Source organism: Ascaphus truei, chromosome 1, assembly GCF_040206685.1.
Source record: "Ascaphus truei isolate aAscTru1 chromosome 1, aAscTru1.hap1, whole genome shotgun sequence".
In the NCBI taxonomy this organism is placed as follows: Eukaryota; Metazoa; Chordata; class Amphibia; order Anura; family Ascaphidae; genus Ascaphus; species Ascaphus truei.
Window position 1 is genome coordinate 532677818 of NC_134483.1, and position 21418 is coordinate 532699235.

The window sequence follows — 21418 nt, forward strand, 5'->3', positions numbered from 1 at the left end:
GAGGAGGATGTATCACTGCTGATCTCCTCTTCTCCCTCTACCACTTGCCCTCTTGATCCCATTCCCTCCCATCTCCTAAAACCTCTTGCTCCTTCTATAATCCCTATGCTCACACAGATCTTTAACTCTTCCCTCTACTCTGGTACCTTTCCTTCATCCTTCAAGCATGCAACCGTTATACCATTACTCAAAAACAGCAAGCTTGACCCTACCTGTCCTTCTAACTATCGACCTGTCTCCCTCCTGCCTTTTGCCTCCAAACTCCTTGAACGTCTTGTATTCTCTCGATTGCTACACTTTCTCAACACCTATTCTGTACTAGACCCTCTACAATCTGGCTTCCGCACTGCTCACTCTACTGAAACAGCCCTCACTAAAATAACTGACGACCTCCACGCTGCCAAAGACAGAGGTCATTACACTCTGCTCATATTACTCGACCTCTCTGCAGCATTCGACACCGTGGACCACCCTCTTCTCCTTCACATTCTCCATACTCTTGGTATTCGGAACAAAGCTTTATCCTGGATCTCCTCTTACCTCTCCCATCGTACCTTCAGTGTCTCTTTTGCTAACACCTCCTCCTCCTCTATTGATCTCTCTGTGGGGGTACCCCAGGGCTCTGTCCTGGGACCCCTTCTCTTTTCTCTCTACACACTTTCTCTAGGTGACCTAATCACATCTTTTGGGTTTAAATATCACCTCTATGCTGACGACACACAAATTTACCTTTCAACCCCTGACCTTACACCTGCTATACAGACCAAAGTTTCTGAATGCCTCTCTGGAATATCATCCTGGATGGCCATCCGCCGACTGAAACTTAACATGGCAAAAACAGAGCTCCTTATACTACCTCCCAAACCTGGCCCTACTACATCCTTCCACATTGCTATTGGAAATACGATCATTCACCCAGTAGCCCAAGCACGCTGCCTAGGGGTCACACTTGATTCCTCTCTCTCATTCTCCTCTCATATTCAAAACGTTTCTAAAACTTGTCGCTTTTTCCTCCGCAATATCACAAAGATACGCCCTTTCCTCTGTTACTCAACTGCTAAAACTCTGACTCAGGCCCTCATTCTCTCACGTCTCGATTACTGCAACCTCCTGCTGTCCGGCCTTCCTACCTCTCACCTGTCTCCCCTACAATCTATCCTAAACACTGCTGCCAGAATCACTCTACTCTTTCCTAAATCTGTCTCAGCGTCTCCCCTGCTGAAATCCCTCTCCTGGCTTCCGATTAAATCGCGTATCTCATACTCAATTCTACTGCTCACTTTTAAAGCTTTACATTCTTCTGCCCCTCATTACATCTCAGCCCTAATTTCTCGCTATGCACCATCACGACTCTTGCGTTCTTCTCAAGGAAGTCTTCTTACTACCCCCTTTGTATCTAAAGCTCTCTCCCGCCTTAAACCTTTCTCACTTTCTGCCCCACACCTCTGGAATGCCCTTCCCCTCAATACCCGACTAGCCCCCTCGCTATCCACCTTTAAGACCCACCTTAAGACACAACTGCTTAAAGAAGCATATGAGTAGCACTGGATAATCATGGACACATGACACAAAGCTTGGCCCCCTGCAGACGCACTTACTAGTATTCCCTCCTACTGTCTCTGTACGTTCTCCCTACCTACCAATTAGATTGTAAGCTCCTCGGAGCAGGGACTCCTTCCTTAATGTTACTTTTACAGTATGTCTGAAGCACTTATTCCCATGATCTGTTATTTATATTTGTTATTTATATGACATGTATTACTACTGTGAAGCGCTATGTACATTTTATGGCGCTATACAAATAAAGACATACATACATACATACATACAATAAATATATAGACCATATTGCCACTGTGTTGCCGATTGTCATCGCGTGTAATGGGCAAGCATCAGGAAAGTAGTACAGTGCTTGTGTAAGTACAGTGTAAGTACAGTATGATACAGGTAAGTATGGCACAGATTTTGTCTTTCCAGATAGTCAGAGTATACAGTAGTTCCAGTATACAGTACAGTAGACTAGTTTGACAGTACTACAGTAACTGCCTACTAACTGCTCCATTTTTTTCTTTCCAGAGAAAGCTGCACCAGCCACCTACAGTAGTTCTGCCATAATACAGTACGCACATACAGTACAATACAGTAACTGAACTAAGTTTTTGTTTTCTTGTCGTTCCAGGACTGTATATAGTATTAAATCATATTCTTATAAATGTGCATTACTCATGTTTCCCCATGTTTTACAAATGTAAAGAACTTAATAAAGACTGCATTATGTATTATTCTCTGGAGGTGTGTGGATGAAATAGTTAGCAGCACTGTAATTTCAAAAGGCAGCTCATCATAAAAATAATTTAATAAAGGCTGCAGTGTGTATTATTGTGTGTTGATGGTTAGAATTGCTGTGCACTTGAAATGTTTCAACATTGTACAGTATTTGTAAATAAATGTTTTTGTACTGACTCCACCAATAAAAGAACATGTTATATTTATATATTTATATATTTTAATTTTAAAGATATTAAAGAATGTACTGTATTTAATTTAAAACATGTGACTGTAAACCATACTGACTGACACTGTATTTCATCAGGGTGTGAAAACATGTATCAGTTTACGCTCAATTCTCACAGTGCTGTGCACATCACAGTCAGATTTACATTTCAAATTCGAGAGGGGATTTTCCAAAGCAGGCCTCTAAGGGTTGGGGGAGGGGGATGGTGTGATTAGATGCAGGCGTACTGAGCGTTTGAAGCTGGGCTAGGGGTGGATTAATAACACAATGGCAATATGCAGAAGGTTAACGACCCAGTAGTGAGAGGGGGTTGTCAGGATAGGGTGACTCAGACATTGACGCTTGGCTAGGGAGAGATTAAAAACTCTGGAGGTGTGTGGCTGAAATAGTTAGCAGCAAGCACTATAATTTCAATAGGCAGTTCATCATAATAATTTGATGAATAAACCCCCAAAGACAAGCCCCAAATACAGTACATAAAAAGTAAGTCACTTTAACTCCCTGTGCCCCATGCACCAAAAACAAACAGATTTTATACACAGTACAGTATATATACTGTATACTGTATTATAAATTAATATTCATACAGTGTAAACGTCCATTTTTCAGGTATTTCCATGTTTTACAAATGTTTTGTAAATGTTTCTCCGAATTCAATGCAGCAGAAGAATTTAAGAAAGGCTGCAGTACTGTATGTATTATTGTGTGTTGATGGTTATAATTGCTGTGCACTTGAAATGTTTCAACATTGTACAGTATTTGTAAATAAATGTTTTTGTACTGACTCCACAATAAAAGAACATGTTGAATTATCTCCCATTCTTTCCATTTGCTCCTTTGACAGTGTAACAAATGTAGAGACTTACTGCACTGTTTTTTTACTGCCAGACCGCACAGACGCAAGATCCGCAACATTGTAAAATAAGAGCAATGAGCGCGCAATTGGCGTAGGAACTAGGGAAATTTGCGTGGGAACTAGGTCAATTGGCGTGGGAACTTCTGTTCTAGGACACCTAGAAATAAAATTATTTTTGCCCCCAAATGTTAGGAACCCCCTCACTTGACCCCAACAGGGTCCGAGCAGTAATGGCAGCGAGAAAGGGTCACGCCGGCGAGGAGGGTCCTAGCATTGAGCGTAATGGCGGTCAAAGCTTTGAACCGGCTAAGTCAGAATGAGCAGAAACCTGGAACCCACAAGTCCGGTTCTGTTCAACCTAGAGGGCCCATATTTGGTCACCATGTAGTCCTAGTTGCGGCAGGATTGCATGGAAAATTGCGACCCTCTCGAGGCAACAGAACGGAGTCAGGGTAATGTAAAAGTTCAGGTTTCTGCCATTGACTTGCATGGCAGAAAAAAAGCCACTTTGGTAATGTGCTTCAAAACGGTATTTTTGGAGCTCCGGTTCCGTGGGTCGTGCAAAGCTGATATTTTGCCACTATGGCAAGGGTCCTTCCACGTGAGGACCAGGCGACTTTCAACCCGCTCAAACCCACAAAACGGGTTATTTTACATTATATTCGCGCAATTGGCGTGGGAACTACTTAGGGCCTCGGTCAAGTTCACGGACAATTGGCGTGGGAACTTCTGTTCTAGGGCACCTAGAAATAAAATTCTTTTTGCCCCCAGATGTTAGGAACCCCCTCACTTCACCCCAGCAGGGTCCGAGCATTTACAGTACTGTACTTTAAAATAAATTAAATATGCAATTTTACTATTACTGCGGGCGCACAGACTTTGTAGGTTGAACCGCGAAGGTATTAGACTTCAAACACAACAGCTCGCAAACGCCCCCATGTGTTTTTACACTGCATTGCAGTATTGCAGCCAGCGGGAATAAAATGCTTAAATCACAGCCGGGAAAATAACGTAATACACTCCGGCCGAAAACGATACAAAACCGAACATCACCGGGATATTCTGAAATTCGCGGAACTAGCCGAGTTAGAATAAAGTTGGTCGCCTCTGTATGTATGTGTGTCTTTATTTAGATGGCGCCATTAGTGTACATAGCGCGTCACAGTAGTAATACACACGACAATCATATAAATAACAAATAATACAAATAACACATAATGGGAATAAGCGCTTCAGACATTAAAGTAACATTTAGGAAAAGTAGTCCCTGCTCCAAAGAGCTTACAATCTAATTGGTAGGTAGGACGAACATACAGAGACAGTAGAAGGGCATTCTGGTAACTGCTTCTACAAGGGGGCAAGCTTTATGTATCAGGTGTACAGCATTAGACACGGAGCTACACATATGCTTCGTTAAGCAGGTGTGTTTTTAGGTGGGTCTTAAAGGTGGATAGAGTGGGTGCTAGCCGGATATTGAGGGGAAGGGCATTCCAGAGGTGTGGGGCAGTCAGTGAGAAAGGTTTAGATAAAAAGGGGTAGAGAGAAGACATCCTTGAGCAGAACGCAAGAGTCGGGATGGTGCATAGAGAGACATTAGGGCTGAGATGTAAGGAGGGGCAGAAGAGTGTAAAGCTTTAAAAGTGAGGAGGAGAATAGAGTGTGAGATACGGGATTTAATCGGAAGCCAGGAGAGGGATTTCAGGAGGGGAGACGCTGAGACAGATTTAGGAAAGAGTACAGTGATTCTGGCAGCAGCGTTTAGGATAGATTGTAGGGGAGACAGGTGAGAGGCAGGAAGGCCGGACAGCAGGAGGTTACAGTAATTGAGACAGGAGAGAATGAAGGCCTGTGTCAGAGGTTTAGCAGTTGAGCAACAGAGGAAAGGGCATATCTGTGTAATATCTGTGTAATAAACTGCAGGTTTTAGATACGTTTTGAATGTGAGAGAGGAGTCGAGTGTGACCCCTAGGCAGCGTGCTTGCGTTACTGGGTGTATGACAGAATTTCCAACAGTAATGTGGAAGGAGGTAGTAGGGCCAGGTTTGGGATGAAATATGAGGAGCTCTGTTTTAGCCATGTTGAGTTTAAGTCGGCGGAGGGCCATCCAGGATGATATAGCAGAGAGACATTCAGAAACTTTGGTTTGTACAGCAGGTGTAAGGTCAGGGTTTGAAAAGTAAATTTGTGTGTTGTCAGCATAGAGGTGATATTTGAACCCAAGAGATGTGATTAGGTCACCTAGAGAGAGTGTATATAGAGAAAAGAGAGGGGTCCCAGGACAGAGTCCTGGGTTACCCCCACAGGGAAATTGATAGAGGAGGAGGAGGTATACGTAGAATAAAGCCTTAATTTAGGGTACCTCTTCCCTCATTCGATCTACCCTTGGTTCTTCAAGCCCTCAGTAAATCCTTGCTTGAACCATCTCAACAAATATCAATCAGGAATCTAACTTTGAAAAACGTTTTGATTATTGCAGTGACATCACCCTGCAGTTAGAGAACTACAGGCTCTATCGATTAAATAACCTTTTCTGATATTTCATCAGCACAAAGTAGTCCTTTGACCAGTACTTCAATTCCTGCCTAAAACTTGTATCTTTCTTTTATGGAATTCAGGAAATAATTTTACCTTCATTTTGTCCAAATCCATAAAATACTAAAGAACAGATTCCCCATTCTTTAGATCTCTTCAGATGTCGGAAACATTACCTTTTCCAGAACGGAATATTTTAGGAGATCAGAGAAGCTCGTTCGTCTCCCTTCAGGGGGCAGAAGGGGTCAGCCTGCCTCAAAGTCTACTATCAGTCACTGGATTGTTTCTGGCATCAAGAAGGCTTATGATGCCCAAGGTAGGAGGCTCCAGAAGATTTAAAAGACCATTCCACCAAATTCATGGCCACGTCCTGGGCAGCAGACGCTCAAGCTTCTCTTGTAGAATTGTGCAGGGCAGCAGTGTGGACTTCCATTAATACCTTTATTATGTTTTACAAGCTGAATCTCCAAGTGATTGTATATTCAAAGAATTAGAAAGTTTAAGCAGCTTTGCACTGCCATGTTTTATTTCGTCCCTCCCTCGTTTGGGACTGCTGGGGCACTTTCCTTTGATGCCCCCTGCCATGGATATTCCATGGAAATGGGAACATTGTTTTACCATCTTACCGTGATTTTCTTTTCCTGGCTAATTCTCCATGGCAGTGCGCAACAATTTCCCAGCCCTAAAGGGACTTTTAACATGCATATTTCTATTTTTTCAAATTAAGAACTACTAGACTATGGGGCCTATGCAGAGAGCAGCGCTATTTCGAAATTCGCCATTTTTTGGAGAAAATCGCGCAGAAAACAGCAGAAAATGGCGAGTTCCGAAAAACGCGCCAATTTTTCTTTTCTATTTGTAAAACTCGCCTCGCGGCTGGCGAGAACCTCAATCTCGCCAGTTTTAAAAATATCCGTATGCAGAGAGGCGCGAACGGCATCTAGCGGCTGTTCGCGCCAATAAAATGGCGCGATTGTCTCCGTTTTGCCTCGCCAAAAAAAACTGCCGCTCGCGGCCATTGCAAAGGGAAAAAAAAAGGCGCGAATTTGTTTTAACACATTTCTGAAGCGCGCATCTCGCCAATTTAAACTCGCCACACGCATCCATGTTAAACATAGCAGAATTCGCACTTTTCTGCATATGGAGATTAAAACTCTCCAAAAAAGCTACTTTTTAATAAATTCGCCAATTTTAAAATTCGCTGCTCTCTGCATAGGCCCCTATGTGTGGAGCAGATTTGTGGCTATTTATAGGACCTCCTACAGGCAGAATGTTTTTTGCCTTATCCCAGCAAGAAGGGGGGACTTAACGCTTTGCTGCCCACTGCCACGGAGAACTTCACCGGGAAAAAAAATATGGTAAGATGATAAAATAATTTTCTCCTTTTTTTATTGGAATATTTTTGTTGATTTTTTTTATTTTATCATCTTATTAATATTTTTTTAAATAACATAAAATTGGGAAATTCCTAAAAACTGTTTTGTAATGGAGAAGCCATCACTGCAACATTGCCATCTATTCAGTATGCATGCAAGTCTGGGCTCCAAGTGACACACCCCAAAAAGCTGTGAGGTTTTGCACCACAAATCTTAAATTCTATGCCCTGTAGGGACAGAGACCTTGAGGGGTGTTAGGAATGGCTGCAAAGTGGGAAGAAGGCTAACCTTAGATGTCCCAAGTGCTACAGTATATATACCACCCCAAAAAGACCTTCATACAACACATGTAGTACATCTGTGCAGAACAAGGAGCCAACCATTGAAACTATTTGCATATGTTGCATTTTGAAATGAGCATAGATTCCACCTCCATCTCCATATCTCTCCATATCTCTCCATCTCTCCATCTCTCTCCATCTCTCTCTCTCTCTCTCTCTCTCTCTCTCTCTCTCTCTCTCTCTCTCTCTCTCTCTCTCTCTCTCTCTCTCTCTCTCTCTCTCTCTCTCTCTCTCTCTCTCTCTCTCTCTCTCTCTCTCTCTCTCTCTCTCTCTCTCTCTCTCTCTCTCTCTCTCTCTCTCTCTCTCTCTCTCTCATCAAAGCCTTGTAAAAGATCTATTAGATATAATTAAAGATTGAGACTTTATTCTGATGGCCAAAGTTATGCTTCCCCTCTGGTCCCCACTTCTTTTTGGTGAAATTTTGCCTAAAAACCCGACATTCCCAACATATCAGACGATCTTTGCACATCATCGTTACTTATTATTCCATTGATGCTGCGTTGATGTTTTTTGGATTCGTGCTCACGCAGACCATGATATTTCAAAGGACGGTGCTGCAAAATGACATGTATTGAATTTACCCTTATTCATTTTGTCCTCTCAACCCTGGGTATACTTCTTCTCTTTCTTGTCGGTCAGTTTCTTTCCAATTTGCCTTTCTAGAAATCTTTTTTATGTAGTAAAAGCACGGGAGAAAAGTGCTCATTATAAATACCTTTTAAGGCTGTATCTTTGAATAATAGTTTAATTTTTTTTGTTTTTGAAATGTTATTGATTTTCTGGATTTTTTTTCTGCTCTGTTCCCCGGGAGATTGTTATTGTTGCTAAGAAATGAAAATAATGATGCTTCAGTTAATGGAGCTCCATTGTTTCCTGTCCTGTGAGATCTGGCAGAATGCTGACTCATCTTGATACTCTCTACCCAACTTTCTCCATTAAGTGCAAATTATTGTACATTATTTAATAGAAGAACTGCTTGGGGACACATTAACAAGATTAATAGTATTAATGCAGCATTATTATTATTTTTTTCCATGTTTTACAAAGTAAGTCTAATGTTTTGGAGATAAATGTAAGCAAAGAATTTTCATAAAGATACTTTTTGCTAATGACTCCTTTGAAATGATATCATATGCATTAAATAAAATAATAACATGATGTTTACTTCCTATTAGAAAACTTTAAGCCATACCACCCCTTTTTCTCCTTTGTGGGTTGGGGCGTCTGCTGATTGGCTCGTGAGTTGCTGGGGTATTTTGGTGAGAAAGGTGTGGGAAAGTTTTCCGGTAGAGGTAGGTTAGGTGTCATGGGATTGGCTATCAGGAGTTGCTGGACAACTGGGCAGGGAAAGATGATTGGTTGGGGCATAGGGAGTGCAGGCTTGGGTCAGGTTGGTTGGGAATTATTGGGTTTATATAAAGGAATGAGGTATCGGGTCACACTCACTTACTGACTTCCGACGTAATGCCTGGTATGGGTCCGGAAATGGCTATGCCATTGGAACTGGAACTTGTTGCCTTTCGCCCACTTCACTACGAACACGAGCGGGCGTAGACATGTCCGGACCCATACCAGGCATTACGTCGGAAGTCAGGAGGAGGGGAATCAGCCACGAAAGCCCTGCGGCGTCCGAGGAGCCACCCGGCTACCAGCTGGTCTGGAGTGAATGCCGACGGAACTTCACGGTCTGCGGAGGACGAATGGCAACCCTGATATAAACTATCTAAGGCGCATTTCCTACTTCACTCCTGTAAGTAGGATTCTAATTTTCGCGGACGTGAGGAGTGGAGTATTTTGTTATTTTGCACATGTTTTTATGAAATTATTCTTTTTTACCTTCCTTTCTGATTCTTCATTCGTACCTCTGAGGGAAGTTCTGTTTCCTTTTTATCATGTATAAGTCTGCCATTATCCAGCAAGATAACAGTATTACACTAAGTTATTGTTTTTTCTTCCTTTTCTTTGCATATGCTGAGCACCATCATCACGAGCACGTGTGGACTATTGTTCAATATCATATTCACGGTGGTATTTCTGTTTGGATCACATTGGTATTTTTACAATTATATTTATAATTGTTCTTATTATATGTTTTTTTTGGCGCCGCCTAGTATTGTTTAACTGTAACAGGAACGGGTTTATTACTCTTCTGTACAGTTACAGGAACAAGGCAGGTTCTGCCCGATGCAGTACTTTCAGCTATTCACTCAAGGATTGTCCCTGGACCATCACTTCAGGCCAAGGGCACCTGCAGCTGTCCTAGCTCTTCCCCACCTCCCTAGTAGAGACAGAGGTATGGTCCACACTCACTCTCCCCTGGATGGAAGAGGACTGAAGGAAATCCCAATCTCAGGCTTTCCATCGTGCGACCTGCCTTCCTTGTTGGGGAAGGATAACCTACAAATTTAGTGCGGTCCTGCCTTTAAGTACTTCCAGGAGGAGGGCACTAGGTCTGGCTCATGATTGGTCATGCCCAGGCCTGATGTCACCACCTCCCGCTGTCACTCAAATGCAGCACCTCGGAGGGGAAAAACCCCATAGCAACTACTGGCAATGTGATTGTACCAGGTTTTACTGCCAGCCCAAGGGCAGAATAGTAGCCAGCAGGTGACCTGACTACACATATATATTTATATGATTTTTTTATCATACAGTATTATGCTATGTTCTCTGTTTTTCTCGTTCCTTGTGCCGTGACCATCATCCGTTTACTAATCTCTATCAGAGTGGCTAGAATTAACAAGTCTGGGGCATTGTATGGTTGTATTGGCAACAATTGTGTTTCAGATTCACGTGGATTGTGATTTTGTATTCACTATGCACCACTGCAATTACATTTGTTACACACTTCAGAGATACTAGAATAGGCCACATGGTGCCTACTTGTCGCACTCCCCCGCTGATCCAAGTTTTGCTTGTATCTGTTACGATGGTGCTGCCCGCAGACCAGACCTGTCCCCTGTGCTGAAGGGGGAGGTAGGAATACACGCACCCGCAGCAAAGGGAGCGTGTCCGGAGTGTGGTGTTAAGCGTTGTCAGGCCAGATATAAGTAACGTAGACAATACTTGCCGGTACCGGGTATAGGAGTAGAATAGTGATTGCCTTGCAAAGGTCAGGGAGCGGAGAGATGAGAAAGGTTGAAGTCCAAACCATGATCGTGGGATGCCAGAGAATACGTAGTCCAAGGAGAACCGAACTCGAGAGCCAAAGGGGGTAATCGTAACAGCCGTGTCAAAACCTGTAGTAACTGAGAGTACACCAAACACTTCCATACAGAGACTATGTCGAGTGATGAGTGAGGGCTCAGAGATGCTAGATATGGCTGGGCTGACAAATCAGGGATGGAGGCGGGTCAGAAGGACTGCAGGGAGCCTCTCTGGATTGGTGTGGCTGATACAACCCAGGTGAGCACTGGTAGCACTCTGATTACACCTGTGCGGTGTATGGCGGCGGAGCATCACAGCAGGAGTGGAAGTTGAAGAGTGGATGCTGGGCGCGCGCTCTGTAAGCTGCATGTGCACGTGACCAGCGTTGGAGGAGGACACACGTGTGCGCGCGGGACGGAGGACCCGTGCCTGCCACTGACAAGGAGGAGGAGCAGCGGAACCGCCGAGGGGAGGGAACCTGCGGCGACGGAGGAGCTGACGGCCTGTGGAGGCAGGTAAGCAGAGGTTGCGCTGCACACCCCGAGTCTCCCTGAGGGTAGTCTGTGTGTTGCATGGACGGCGCTGAGAAATCAGATTCCTAACAGTATCTTCCTATAATCTAATGGTGGATGTGGCATTCTCATAAATGTTCCTTATAAAATCAATGTACGCTTCATAATGCATTTAAAACCGCCGAGGTGAAGACAGAATCAAATACTTTTTCATAATCTACAAATCCTATAAGTGGTAGATCGTATTCATTACTTTTGAAATTACTTCTTGTTTGATTTGGCAATGTTCAGGGTCATAAAAATCTTGTAACTAAATGGAAGTAGACTGATTGGCCTGTAGTTCTTGAGGTCTTATTTGCCTCCTTTCTTGTGGCTCAGGGTTACTATGGCATTGCTCCATTGTTCTGGAATTCTTCTGTTCTTCAAGCAGCATGTAATAGAGTTTTGCAAGGACTTTCTCTACTTCTTCCCCAGCTCCTTTCAATATTTCAGTTGTAATTCCATCTTCCCCAGAAGCCTTCCCATTCTTTATGGCTTTTATTGCCTTTGCAACTTCATCTGGAAGGACGGATGGTACATCATTGGTGGTTTCTTCATGCTCTTCCTCTGCTGGATTATGTCCTGTGTCCTCTGTGTTCTTGTACTATGTAATGTAGAAGTCCTCCACAAACTTTATGATAAGTGCACGTTCTTTTATTGTTGATCCATCGTCTTGTTTGAATGCAATGTTTTGCTTCTTCCCAATCATAAGTCCAGCAGTTGTAGTTAGCCACATTGAGGTTTGAATGACAGATTTTGTGTAACCTCCAGGGATTCACTCACTCACTTCCCCTCAGACGCTCTTAGAAACCACACCCTAGTCAGAGCAAAGGCAAACACTAAAGAGAATCTCCCCAATATGCTTCACCTTCACTGCTCCTGTCCCCTAAGCTAGTGTGAACAGGGTTAACATCATCACAAAAGACAGATGAAGAAAAGACAGATACAACTTCAAAGACCTGGATATCATCACACCTCTTCCCTGCATCTCTGCTGTGGGGATCTGTTTGCTACTCAGCTGTTGTTCACTTCACCTCATGCACTCTTAGAAACAACATCCAAGTCGCAGAGCAAAAACAGCAGCCTTTGGTGGCAGCCATAGGGTGTCAGATGTTTGCTGATGTTACAACAGCTCTGTTATTGGTTTAACACTTCTCCCCCCCCACCCCACCCCCCCGTTCCCGCCAACAGAAGAGGGCCACTCCAAAGCTATCCAATGTATTTAGATGTTGTTATGTGTAGGTGATGGTCAGTGTCTCTTATTTACCTTGTTTCTCAGGGTGCTGGTATGGGAAGCATTAGAAGAAATGATAGAAGGCACCAGGAACTTTTCTTAGTCTTTATTACAGGAACAACATACAAACTTCTTCCTTGGGGGGCTTCCCCCCAAAGAGGCCCATTCTTTCCTTCGTTGTCACTATCTGTGACAATCCAATGCCTGGCTGTGGGCTGTTCCTTCCTCTGGCGTCTGAAGAATGAGGGCCATTGCTTTTCATTGTGTTCCATATTTGGGTGTTGAGACCTTACTTGCCGCTTTCATTTTCATTTTGGCATGTACCTTTCTCACATCAACTTTCTTAGCATGGTTGAAGTGACCAGCAGAAGTGCCTCTATACATCTTGATGAAACAACCGTTGCCACCTTCCCAACACATTGAGGCAGTTGCATAAGGATTTGAGGGAAGGATTTATATCATTTTTTAGAGAGAGAGAGAGAGATTCACCCATACAAGATGCGAAGAAGAAGACTTAGGATAATAGTTCAAATACAAAATATGGATGGTATATTCCAACGTTTCTGTCCAACTATGGGACCTTCATCAGGGTGGTGCGTTCCCATAGTTGGACCGAAACGTTGGAATATACAATCCATATTTTGCATTTGAACTATTATCCTGGAGTGCTAAGTCTTCACATCTTGTATGGGTGAGATATTTCTCTATATATTATCTTACCCGCGCACTTACGTAATTGTATCTGTTGTGCCTTGTGGAGGTTTGCCTATTGTACATTGCTAATATATATATATATATATATATATATATATATATATATATATATATATATATATATATATATATATATATATATATATATATATATATATATATATATATATATATCAGTATACCATAATACTCAGTATACCATAATACTGAGTTAAGTTATGGTGAGTAAAAAAAGTGACAAAAACCCTCCACAGGAAAGAATTTGCATATATATATATATATATATATATATATATATATATATATACTCCTACTGTCTCATGAGAAACCAAGAGCAATGCGTTGCAGGCCCCTCTGGATGAAGAGGGTTTACATCGAGCTCTTAGAGAGGTGTTGGCAGTATAGTACCATTGACGGCTTTAATCAACTAGATGCTGTTGACAGGCATCTGAAGCACCAGTGCTAGAATATGTGCTAACTAAAAGCCAAAGATCACAGAGAATTGACCCCCCCAAAAGAAAATAACTGGGGGCATATTTTTAACCCACTGCTTCATAAGGGTGAAAATGATGTTATTGCTATTCGAGAGATTATATGAAACATTTGAATTACCTTTTTGATTGGTGACCAGAGTAGTGAATTATTAGGCTATGCACATAAGATGTTAGAATAGTCTTTGGCACTGTTCTACATCAGAGATTTGTCCGGATTATGAAGGAGTTTTGAAGCTGGACATAAACTGGCTGAAAGTAGGTGAAATTGACTGGAAGAGGAGGCATTCACACTAAAGATCGTGGGTGTGTTGTGAAATGATAGACAAGGGTGATACAGAGGTAAAATTAGATAGGGAACCATTGCACCCCCCGACCCCACATCCCCCCTTTCCTCTTTAGAGTGGACGCCCATGAGGTTAATCCCCATCAATGGGGTCTGATTATCAAAATCTCCCAGCTACAAAATTGGCAATGCATTACACAGCAATACACTGAGTGCCTCTGAGACAGTGAGGGGTTAAGTACCTTTATGTGACTTGTAAGCTTATAACATAATACCATAGGAGAGACTATATACTGCAGTCTCATTGAGAGATGTTTTTGCCGATCACAGGTCTTTTGTTGTTGTAACTATAAGTCAGTGCTATACAGCACAAAATAAGGATTTTGATCCAAAATAAATACTCAGGGAAAAGCAGTAGCGTGTGGTATTGATAACTAACAATAAGATAATGGACTTGGGGCTATAAGAGGAAATCCAAAATAAAGAATCGGTGGGAAACACCAACGGAATGTTAAGTTACTGTATATAAGGAGATGTATTAACGGCAGAACAAAGGAGGTGTTGATGATACTTCACAGGCGAAAGGTTCACCCTCAGCTAAAGTGCGGAATCTAATTGTAGAGACCGCATCTCCAGTTTGGAATACTTTATACCTAGTGCAGGTAGTTAGAAACTGTACATAATACCACGCTCCTCCCTATAGAAGTTTGCTGCAGGTAAAAAGATAGGCCTTAACATATAGAAAAACAAAAAGAACGATTCCTGCGCTCCTACCAATTAGGCTAAAATAAAATAATATTCTCATGAAAAAGGGTTATTTTGTTAAACCCTTTGCCAAAGCATTTGTAAGCCTGCATGCCACGTCAGGGCATACCTGTTAATGCAGGTACCTACACTATATATATGTGTAATAGTTGTGCCATGGAAAGGAGCATTGGGGAAACTGTGCAGTGGAATAACACAAGAGAGGGAAAACCTTCTAGGTTAGGCAACTCGGAATAAGGGACCGGTCTGGGATTTTACAGTAAGCAAGGGACAGACTAGGTCTATATTTCAGATACACACGGTATAAAACTGCCCGCCGGTTATCCGCCGGATGTAAACCGTAACGTCGCTAATACCAACACAGAAGCTGATCAGTGCCAATGTCATGATATGTTGTCATGCAAGCTTAATATTACCCCCCACAGCTACTAAACAATACATGGGCTATAAGGTGTCTGTCAGCACCCGACGGCGTCTTACGGAATACAGCTGCTTAGTAGATATGTGCCCACATTACTCTGAACCAGCGACCTATTAAAGTATACTGGGATGTGTTGTATTAATACAAAAAAAAATGCCCAAAGCTACTTCCAATGTGACAAAAATACACAGTGCAATACCTATATATCTCTTGTAAAAAAGGGTCATTTAGTTTAACCCTTTGGCCAAAGTGTCTTAAGCCTGCTGCCACTTACAAGGCATGACCGTAGCCGGTCCTAACACTCACCTGGGTTAAAACTCTTACTGACCTGTATAATTACAGGAAGAATGATCTTTCTCAGAGCTTGTTGGGAAACTGTGTATTTTGTTACATGTTGTATTAAACCTGATCCCATTTCATGCTGTCATTGAAATCGTTATCACTGATGTGCAAAAGCCTGCAGGCTACACATTCCTGCACATCTATGGGTGCGGATTCATTGTATTATCTTGGTCTGGATTTAAAAAAAAAACCATGTTTTGGGACAATAATTATGTCTATTTAAATCCTCTGCTTCAAGGCTGTTTCCCTGCGGTTGTCTCTTTATTTTCCCGTCTCATTCTCTTATCCCGCTATCTCTTCCGTTATCCCCCAGCGTTATTCCTGTCCCGGGGGGAAAGGGGTGAGTTCCCAGGACTGTATTTTGTCTGTGAGAAAAGAGCGATAAAACATTATTATTTTTGTAAACTGCAATGAAATAGTTAAAATGCAGAAGCTGTTATGGGGACCTTTGGGCCTTGATATGTGGCCAAGATGTTGTTACTCTGTGCTTAGCAGATTGGTTTGTATTTCCCCTTTGGGGTTGGATTGCCACTAGACATGGGCACGTTTTCCGGGCATTTTATGAAACTGAGCTTTGGTTCTGCCCATGAAAACTCACACGCATTTCTTTTGTTTCGCCAAAATATGAGAGAGTGAAACACAGAGAGTGAAACACATAGAGAGGGACGCACAGAGACGCACAGAGAGAGACGCGCACAGAGAGAGACGCACAGAGAAAGGGACGCACAGAGAGACTCGCACAGAGAGACTCGCACAGAGAGAGACGCACAGAGAGAGACGCACAGAGAGAGACTCGCACAGAGAGAGACGCACAGAGAGACTCACACAGAGAGAGACGTACAGAGAGAGACGCACAGAGAGAGACTCGCACAGAGAGAGGGACGCAGAGAGAGAGGGACACACAGAGAGGGACGCACAGAGAGAGACGTACAGAGAGAGACGTACAGAGAGAGACGCACAGAGAGAGACTCGCACAGAGAGAGGGACGCAGAGAGAGAGGGACACACAGAGAGGGACGCACAGAGAGAGACGCACAGAGAGAGACGCACAAAGAGAGACTCGCACAGAGAGACTCGCACAGAGAGAGGGACGCAGAGAGAGGGAAGTACAGAGACACACAGAGAGTGACACACAGAGAGTGACACACAGAGAGAGGGACACACAGAGACACACAGAGAGTGACACACAGAGAGAGGGACGCACAGAGACACACAGAGAGAGAAGCGCACAGAGAGACGCGCACAGAGAGACGCGCACAGAGAGAGACGCACAGAGAGAGACACGCACAGAGAGAGACGCGCACAGGGAGAGACGCGCACAGAGAGAGATGTGCACAGAGAGAGAGACGCACAGAGAGAGAGAGATGCACACACAGAGAGACGCAGAGAGAGAGACGCACAGAGAGAGAGACGCACAGAGAGAGAGACGCACAGAGAGAGAGACGCACAGAGAGAGAGACGCACAGAGAGAGAGAGACGCACAGAGAGAGAGACGCACACAGAGAGAGACGCACACAGAGAGAGACGCACACAGAGAGAGACGCACACAGAGAGAGACGCACACAGAGAGAGACGCACACAGAGAGAGACGCACACAGAGAGACGCAAAGAGATAGAGACGCACACAGAGAGTGACGCACAGAGAGAGACGCACAGAGAGAGAGACGCACAGAGAGAGAGACGCACACAGAGAGTGATGCACAGAGAGAGAGACGCACAGAGAGAGACGCACAGAGAGAGACTATCAGATAGAGACGCACAGAGAGACGCACACAGAGAGAGACGCACAGAGAGAGACTCACAGATAGAGACGCACAGAGAGACGCACACAGAGAGAGACGCACAGAGAGACTTGCACAGAGAGACTCGCACAGAGATACTCGCACAGAGAGACTCGCACAGAGAGACGCACAGAGAGAGACTTGCACAGAGAGAGACTCGCACAGAAAGACTCGCACAGAGAGAGACGCACAGAGAGAGACGCACAGAGAGAGACTCGCACAGAGAGAGACTCGCACAGAGAGAGACGCACAGAGAGAGACGCACAGAGAGAGACGCACAGAGAGAAACTCGCACAGAGAGAAACTCGCACAGAGAGAGACTCGCACAGAGAGAGACTCGCACAGAGAGAGACGCACAGAGAGAGACGCACAGAGAGAGACTCGCACAGAGAGACTCACACAGAGAGACTCGCACAGAGAGAGGGACGCAAAGAGAGAGGGACGCAGCGAGAGAGGGACGCACAGAGAGGGACGCACAGAGAGGGACGCACAGAGAGAGACGCACAGAGAGAGACGCACAGAGAGAGACGCGCACAGAGAGAGGGACGCAGAGAGAGAGGGACGCACAGAGAGAGGGACGCAGAGAGAGAGGGACACACAGAGAGAGGGACGCACAGAGAGAGGGACGCACAGAGAGAGGGACGCACAGAGAGAGAGACGCACAGAGAGAGAGACGCGCACAGAGAGAGACACAGAGAGAGACACGCACAGAGAGAGAGAGACACGCACAGAGAGAGAGACACACGCACAGAGAGAGAGACACACGCACAGAGAGAGAGAGACACACGCACAGAGAGAGAGACACGCACAGAGAGAGGGACACGCACAGAGAAAGACGCACAGAGAGAGACGCACAGAGAGAGACGCACAGAGAGAGACGCACAGAGAGAGACCACACAGAAACACCTACTATGTTTAACACAGATTATTACCCAGGGAAGATAATGCCCTGTGAGGAAGAATTTGATAAATGATATGCACAATTACAATATGTGTATCATGTAACTCTTTCCTAACTCCTCCTTCTGGCACAGTCAGTCACAAACTGATACATACGGGGTATATATATATACAGTGTTCGACAAATAATTATAACCACACGCCCGTGGCGAGTGGATTTAGGTCTCTGGCGAGCCGTGCTGCGGCTCTATGAATTCCCCTGCTCGCGCCCAAAAATTTTTAAAATAAATAATCCCCCCTCCCTGATTGGGTTAACGCGGGGAAGAGGGCTGACAGGCAGCTCTGGGTTAGCCCCTTCCCCCGATCTCCTCCCCACCCTGCCCCTGATCGCTGCCCGGGGGTGTCCGCCTCTGAAGGGGGTCCGCTTCCACTTCGGGGGGGGGGCATTCTGCGGCGTTGGCGTCGGCCGCTTCGGGGGGGAGCATGCTGCGGCATCGGCCGCTTCGGGGGGGCGTGCTGCGGCGTCGGCGTCTGCCGCTTCGGGGGAGGCGTGCTGCGGCGTCAGATGCTTCGGGGGGCGTGCTGCGGGGGGTGTGCTGTGCTGCGGCAGTGTCCGTCTCTGGAGGGGGGCGGCCCCTTGCAGAGGCCCTCCTGCCGTGCGGAGGGCCCTGCTGCAGTGCGGAGGCCTCCGCTGCCATGTGTGACCACCCCTGCCGTGTGGAAGGCCCACTGCTGCCATGTGCGTGTGTGAGTGACAGACTGAGTGACTGTGTGTGTGTGTGACTGACTGAGTGTGTGTGTGTGTGTGTGTGTGTGTGTGTGTGTGTGTGTGTGTGTGTGTGTGTGTGTGTGTGTGTGTGTGTGTGTGTGTGTGTGTGTGTGTGTGTGTGTGTGTGTGTGTGTGTGTGTGTGTGTGTGTGTGTGTGAGTGTGTGTCTGTGAGTGTGTGTCTGAGTGTGTGTCTGTGAGTGTGTGTCTGTGAGTGTGTGTCTGTGAGTGTGTGTGTCTGTGAGTGTGTGTGTGTCTGTGAGTGTGTGTGTGTCTGTGAGTGTGTGTGTGTCTGTGAGTGTGTGTGTCTGTGAGTGAGTGAGTGTGTGTGTCTGTGAGTGTGTGTGTGTCTGTGAGTGAGTGTGTGTGTCTGTGAGTGTGTGTGTCTGTAAGTGTGTGTGTGTCTGTGAGTGAGTATGTCTGTGAGTGAGTATGTGTCTGTGAGTGTGTCACCCTCTCCCTGTGTCACCCTCTCCCTGTGTCTCCCTCTCCCTGTGTCTCCCTCTCCCTGTGTCACCCTCTCCCTGTGTCACCCTCACCTTTCCCTATCACCCTCACCTTTCTCTGTCGCCCTCACCCTCTCCATGTCGCCCTCTCCCGGTGTCGCCCTCTCCCTCTCCTTGTGTCGCCCTCTCCCTGTGTCACCGTCACCCTCTCCCTGTGTCGCCCTCACCCTCTCCCTGTGTTGCCCTCACCCCTCCCTGTCTCCCTCCCCCTCTCCCCCTCACCCTCTCTCTGTCGCCCTCTCCCTCTCGCTCTCTCTGTCGCACTCTCTCTTTCGCTCTCTCGGTCACACTCTCTCTTTCGCTCTCTCTGTCGCACTCTCTCTGTCACTCTCTTCTGTCTTTGTCTCTCATTCTCTGTGTGTGTGTTCTCTCTCTCTCTCTGTGTCTCTCTCATTCTCTCTCTTTCTCTGTGTGTCTCTCTTTCTCTGTGTCTCTCTTTCTCTGTGTGTCTCTCTCTGTGTGTGTCTCTCTCTCTGTGTGTCTCTCTCTGTGTGTGTCTCACTCTGTGTGTCTCTCTCTGTGTGTGTCTCTCTCTCTCTCTCTCTCTCTGTGTGTCTCTCTGTCTCTCTCTCTGTGTGTCTCTCTCTGTTTCTCTCTCTGTCTCTCTCTCTCTCTCTCTCTCTCTGTCTCTCACCCACACTCTCTCTCTCACACTCTGGATCTCTTATTTACCCTATATTTCTTAACTGCCCTATACCTACACCGAAATAACCTATACTGCTTTCTTCCAGATCTAACTCTCGAGCTTCACACAGAAGACATCGGAACCCCCCCAAAACCAGAAGACAGGTAGGGAACAACTCCCCTCCAATGTATAACATTGCGGGAATGAGGGTACCTGGACATTGAGGGACTGCGGATCAGGTAAGATCCCAGGCAGGATTGCTGCTTTAGATATTGTGACGTGGGGGCGTCCAGACACTGGTTAAAGGGTGCAGGAACATTTACACACACACACACACACAACAAGGACTAATTGTAGTATAATGTAATACAATAAATAAACTAATGTCAAAAACGAATGTTGTTCTTACTAGGAATTTATTCATTTTTTTTTTATTTTTTTTAAGCGGGGCTGGGGGTGGGACTAGGGGTGGGACTGGGGGCGGGACTGGGGGCGGGACTGGGGGCGGGACTGGGGGCGGGACTGGGGGTGGGACTGGGGGCGGGACTGGGGCGGGACTAGGTGGCAAGTAGATTTTTTTGTTCGGCGAGTAGATTTTTGGGTGATTTGTTGAACACTGTATGTATGTATGTATATATATATATATATATAAAAATATAAGAAAAAAAAGCGCCAAATCCTAGTGCATTACTGTGCAAAATAGATATATTTAATTCCCAAAAATCTCAATAAAAATGAACTCACAAACATAAAACAATTAAAAGCATTGTATGAGTAATACTCATGCTCCTAGGACCAGGAAACGCTGCTTTGCTGCTGTAGTCCCTCCGTGACTCCACTGGAACAGATTGCTGCCTCCGTTGTTCACTGCCTGCAGGAACTGACGTATCAGGCACTCCACGATGGTCTCTCCCCCGGTATACACCAAACAGTTGATCTTTAGTTCCCACCGGGGACGGTTGAAGTCGCGGACCAGCGGGTGACGTCACGGGAACAGTTCTAATTACCGGACCGGTACAGATACTCAGCAGTTCAATGGCAAGCGTTGCAAAGTCCACTGCACACCTTCCCTACGCGTTTCATCTGATTTACAGACTTCTTCAATTGTATAATTGTATGTTTTTAGCTTCTTTTTTTTATATTGGACATTCACAGTGCATTTTTGGTATATTAATTAATTTCCTTATTTAGGATATATTGCATTGGTATATCATTATATTAATTCATTAATATCATGTTGATGTATTTATGATTTATTACCGGTTCAAT